General features: G+C 38.7%; 1 long non-coding RNA gene across 2 annotated transcripts; it reads right to left on the bottom strand.

Moving 5' to 3' along the window:
• Positions 1-769: 769 nt before the first annotated feature.
• LOC109744844 (uncharacterized) lies at positions 770-5,284 on the bottom strand. Of its 2 annotated transcripts, XR_012187958.1 has the most exons (5): positions 5,032-5,284; positions 4,822-4,930; positions 2,163-2,266; positions 1,635-1,827; positions 770-1,315 (listed from the first exon to the last, which is right to left on the bottom strand). It is a non-coding gene; the product is annotated as an uncharacterized lncRNA (long non-coding RNA). The 2 variants fall into 2 exon arrangements; XR_012187957.1 differs by lacking the exon at positions 5,032-5,284 and having other exon boundaries at positions 4,822-5,013.
• Between the last annotated feature and the right edge of the window lie 391 nt (positions 5,285-5,675).

The following is a 5,675-nucleotide window of genomic DNA, read 5'->3' as shown; positions in this document are numbered from 1 at the left end:
ATATTTCTCCTATTGTTTATTTGAGGGCTTTCTAATTAAGGATTTTTTATAAAGCATAGACTAATTGTATAAAATAATCATATCCAAAACATCTATGAGCTTTATTTTTTAATAGCAACCTCTGTCACAATGAAGTGCGTGGGAAAACCAAAAGGTTAGAACAGAACGAACTTACACTTTGGTTCACATTATACAAACATGAAATGTTTTCCATGTAATAGTAGTATTTCCCTTTTCTTTTATCCTAAGGCACCATCTAACGTTAGCAAGTGTCTATGCTACGGAGTTCTGAACCGTTTGATCCTGCAGCAATTCATTTTATAATTGAAAGAGCATGTCCAACTGAGCAACCAAATTATCTTTCTCTCACAAAAAAGAAGCTACCAATTCATCAGTTCCGTATTCCTCTCACCCAAGATGCATCTGGAAGGTGATCCAAGTTGGTAACTGAAAAGTGTATGCGGTGATTATAATATACATAGACAATCTAAGATGCAATTTGACAACGGTTAAGACTGATTTTATTGAATTTTTAATTAGATAACACTTATTATTCTACCACATAACAGGATAATAACCTACTTAAGAAAAGTGCCATGTCATTTTCATATTGAAGGATGGCTCACATTTGTTCACTTCCCAATAAGTGAAAGTTTTGCATAAAATATAAAGCACATAGATTAATAATGTATTTGAAAATATAACTATAACCATGGGGTCAAATAATATTAAATACTAAATGACAATGTTAACAAAAATAACATGGTAATTTTCTTAAATATAGTATTATTAATGAACGAAAAATAAAGTAGCTAGCAATATGTATATGAACCAAGTCACACGTACAACCAAACAACTTAACAAACCTTGAGCTTTACATCGATGTTTGTGTCTGGACTAACACATGATTTATTGATACATAATCATTCCATATTTTCCCAGTGGAACTGATGAAGAAATATAGGAGGCGTTTGGTTCCACATTTGTATCGTTTTCGATTCTCAATATCGGGAAGCGATGCTTCCAATATTTCCTCCAGAATATGTTTTTTGTTTGGCTCAGCCACGAGTGAATACTTAGTGGACATGATTCTGTATCGAGCCGTGATCGGACGTTTTCGCGGAAGTGAAGTGCTGTATCTGATAGCATCGTAACATAAAACAGAAGGGCTGAACCAAACGACTTGTACTGTCTTCCGAAAGCGCTGAATCGGAAAAGGGACTTTTCCACCCAACCAAACATGTTGATAGTGAACAGCGTACGATACGATCAGTTTGCAATTGATTATTGGCTTTGTCCTCTGGCATGCCCAAACCTAGACAGAAAAATCAGGGCAACATACATCAGTTCTCTTTCAGAAAATGGAAGGCCTAATGACTGAATATATGCAAGTAAAATACCGTATCAAATGTTTTTTCTACCCTACTCATATTAGGTATATTCAGTAGTGTACATTAAAACTTGATTATATCGCAATGTTTCATATTGCCACTGTAACTACTGAGACTATTCTGTCCAAAATCAACCCTTGTTCACCATGAGCTTCATAGTATTTCAATCCTATTAGATAAGAGTAACACATGGGGCGCTATACGAAATACTTCTAGATCTGATAGGAGTATGTGAGTGATTACCTTATCTTATGTCGGAGGGACTTGTACCAGATCCCAGAAGAGCACTCCACAAAAGTTGATGCCATCGGCTGCATGAAATTGATGTCCGCTGTTGCATAAGTTCTTAACATGCACACCATGGAGAGACGACGGAGAGGAAGAGATGGCTAGTCAACCTTCCACCTTCCTAATATCAATCGGAGGTGGGGCCTGCCTGAAAGTTCATCATGGTTAGATCTGACGATAAAAATATTGAACCCAGCCTCTGCCCTCTTAGGATTGACGTGGGTGGCACGAAACATATATACAACATTGTGACTTTGATTAAAACAATAACAACTTGCTGATAAGAAATGGTGCATTTAGTAATTTATTAAATCAAAAATTACAACTAAACCACAAAGGACTCAGAGGCGAAGTAGCTAATTCAACTCTTACAATTGACTCGACCCATTCCAAATGCATTGGAATTGAATATTATGATAAAAGAAGTGTTTTAAATAAAACTGCATCTGAATCTCAAAATCGTGGTATGAGCATAAAACATACCTTCGATAGTTCTTTTCCTGTGCTCTGTCACATGAACTCGAAGTGTTTAATAGCGCCATCCAATGTAGCATTATACTGTGCACTGTGCAGGACATTGAACTGAACTGTGAAAAGTAAAGGAATGCTCAATGATGCCACTGTACATAGCAGATGTTGTCAAATAATAGTGAAAATGGACATATTTATCAAGAAGCAAAAGCACGTCATGCAATAAGTAAAAATATATAGTACAGGGATTCGGGCAATTAGTTAATATGCTAGTTTAATAAAATAGATACATATAATCATTTATGGGATGTTGTCCTCGCTTTAGTGTGAAATATTGAGACATCATTTTTTGACTGTTGCGTCATGCCTCCTTCATATAAACCCATCTCTTCTTTATCTTCTTACTTTAAGAAAATACCAGAGATAAGATGAAAGTGATAATTCTGTTTATCTCTCTAGAGGCAAATTTTCCAACGGAAGACATAATGCTATGTTTTTGTTACCTAAACCACGTTGCATATACTTTCTGATACTATCCTAAGAATTATAAGCCATGGTGTCAATGTGTATTCTTCTTCTAAACCAAATTGCATCATCTACCCTGTGTGCAGCTTACACATCAAAGCATGCATTAATTGTTGTATCTAAAAATAATGCTGCTAAAACCACATCTCTCGTAAATGATCCCTTCCTCAACTCCACCCTGAAGTATGGATGCTGATGGATACAGAGTTGCAAACCTCTGTATCTGAACTTTAGCATATAATTTGCACCATAACTTTTTTTCCCAAAATGCTAAAACTACATCTCTGGTAAATGCTTCCTTCCTCAACTCCACCCTGAAGTATGTATGCTGATGGATACAGAGTTGCAGACCTCTGTATCTAAACTTTAGCATATCATTTGCACCATAACTTTTTACCCAAAATACTCGCCACCATGGACCTCAAAATCCCTAACCCGTCGGTGCTGACCATCTCCATGTGGCCCCTTAAGCTTTGTCTGGGAGCTTCAGAAACAAAGACCACATGCATAGAGAGCACTCTCAATATGTAAGCAAAAAAGGTTCTGTTGTAAATACTATGATTTTGTCTTCACGTCCTTCAAATATATCAACTTATATAACTATTCGCGTACAGTAACAGTGGGACTGATTAAAAACATTATTTCCCAGTGTCCTCTATTTACAATTAATTGCATGGAGTAACAGTCAGAATTTTTATTAACTTCAAATTCCTTTGTCATGTGAACATAATGAACTACAGAGTATTAGTCGGATTGCAGAAAAACTAATAGATAAGATGCTGTTTTGCAGCCAGTGTTAGCTATTTAAAAAAATGTAATCGGATACATAATGCATACCTAGATCTGCACCAAAAGGGGTCCAAGACTCCTAGTCTCCTTATCGATCATGGCAGCTAGAAACTCTTTGGACATCACGTAAAAAGACCAGATCGTCCACTCAGGGAAAGCCCCAACACCACTGGGACGACCAGTTTGCTAGACCTGGCTACAGTGACAGCATGGAAACGGTAGGATTCTTTGTAGGAGGATGTAATCTCAGACATAAATAGTCTAGCTGCTCATGAAAAAGACAGCGGACGCGTCACGATAGCGACCGGAGGAGCAAAGGAAGGAGACATAGGCGGCAAAGAGAAGAGGAGGATGCAGGGAAGACTCTTGTCGACGGTTTGGACTCAATGCGGCAGGAGAGATTCTTGGGTTAGGACTCTATAGACGCTAGAGACGTGGAGCTAATAGGAAAGATAAAAAAGGTTAAGGTGGAGATTGATGGCCGGTCAGATTAGCAACCCACAACAGATTGGCCTATTTTTTTTTCTTGAAACACACAACAGATTGGACTAATTTTAGGTTGTCTCTCTGTAATTCAATGTGAGATAATTAGTAACTATAAGGTTTATATCTGAACCCTAACATTGCTTAGGCTCGACTTTCAGATTTGTAAAAATCAAACGCTATGTCATATCAAGCAGCTTTGAAGCCGCACTAATGATCACATCCTCAAGTGGCCCTCAAAAATCATGAGTGGACATCTTCGCTCATAGTCAAAGGTGCAGTAGTATTTCCTCAGTGAATTAACATGATTTTGCTAAAAGATGCTAATCATCCATATGACCATGCCTTTGCAGCATAAACAGATAAAGCATCATTCAATAATAAATACTTGGACGGGGAATGAGTTACTCCTTGTGGGAATTAGCAGTTTAGCAGAGACATTTTCTTGGCAAACAAATTAAGCTCACGTTCTGCATATTAAATTGTAGTACACTGGGCAACAGAAAGCAAATTGTGTATTATTCATCACTGGAATATTTTTTTAAGCTAACTAAACCACCAACTGTAACAAAATTATATTGTCCTCTTTCAAATTCAATCCAATCGACAACTCTCGACTTTTAGTCCTAACAGAAGCATCTCGTAACAAACTAACTAAAGAATCATGATTCAAAAAAACAAAACTATGTAAATGACCAATGCAAAGCTAAAGGATAGTAGTATTGACCAATTTCCTTGGCAAACCCAAGTTCGTTTGTGAAGGAGAGGATATTCTGCCCACTATCATGGCAATCTAATGGCACTCCACCTAGAAAATTCACGAATCCATTCCACCCAAGTTCCATGAGAGAACTTCTGAGAAGGAAAAAATTACCTTGCCGGGTAGCCGACTTAGAACACCCGAATTTGCTACCAGAGCACAATTTTCTGCGGGTACTTCTGCGCCATGGTGGTCCGATGTGTGGAGGGGAACAACAGGATCGCTGTAGGAGAGGAGAGCGCCGTGTGTGGCAGTAACCGCAGACGTGATGTTCGATGGAAGAAGAGGAACATGAGGTGGGGACAGATAGATAGTTAGCCTCACCCGAGTTCCCTCGACCAGCCATGTCGCCACCACGCGACTGGAAGCAGCCGCCGCCCCGTACTGGTCCAAGAGAGAGGTCCAAGGAGAGAGATGGTTTGCGGTGGAGGCGGCAGAGGGTTGATGCGGGGTGCAGCGACGGCGGATGGGGTAGGGAGCGACGACCATGATCGTTGAGCGGGGCGGCGGCACAATCCATGGCACGATGTGTGGGGTGGTTGGGGTCAGGAGGTTAGGGATAAGGATGACGGCATCTATTTCTTTTTTTGTTGGACGGCTTCTATTTCTACAGCCACGATGAAAGGACTATGGGCCTTTAGAGTTTTTTTTTTGGGCCGAACTAAGCACGTAATTAAGCAAAAAAACGTGTTAATCTCCACCGTAATAATTCGGTCCCACCAAATGAACGGCCAGTAAATTCTAATTAACGTGATAATTTTTAGGGAGTCCCTAATTAGTATAGGTAGGTATAGAGGTATAGATAGATAGATAGATAGATAGATAGATTCGAGTTTCTTATGATACTCCCACTATTTATGAGAAGAAATTTGCTTATGTGGAGAGTAATAAAAATTATATGCATGTAGATCATGAAAAGAATACTTTATGTGATAGTTATATTGTTGAATTCATTCCTGATGCTACTG

The sequence above is a fragment of the Aegilops tauschii genome, chromosome 6 (genome assembly GCF_002575655.3).
Source record: "Aegilops tauschii subsp. strangulata cultivar AL8/78 chromosome 6, Aet v6.0, whole genome shotgun sequence".
Taxonomy (NCBI): Eukaryota; Viridiplantae; Streptophyta; class Magnoliopsida; order Poales; family Poaceae; genus Aegilops; species Aegilops tauschii.
The sequence above is the reverse complement of the archived record's forward strand: the minus strand, read 5'-3'. Positions and strand labels throughout refer to the sequence as shown.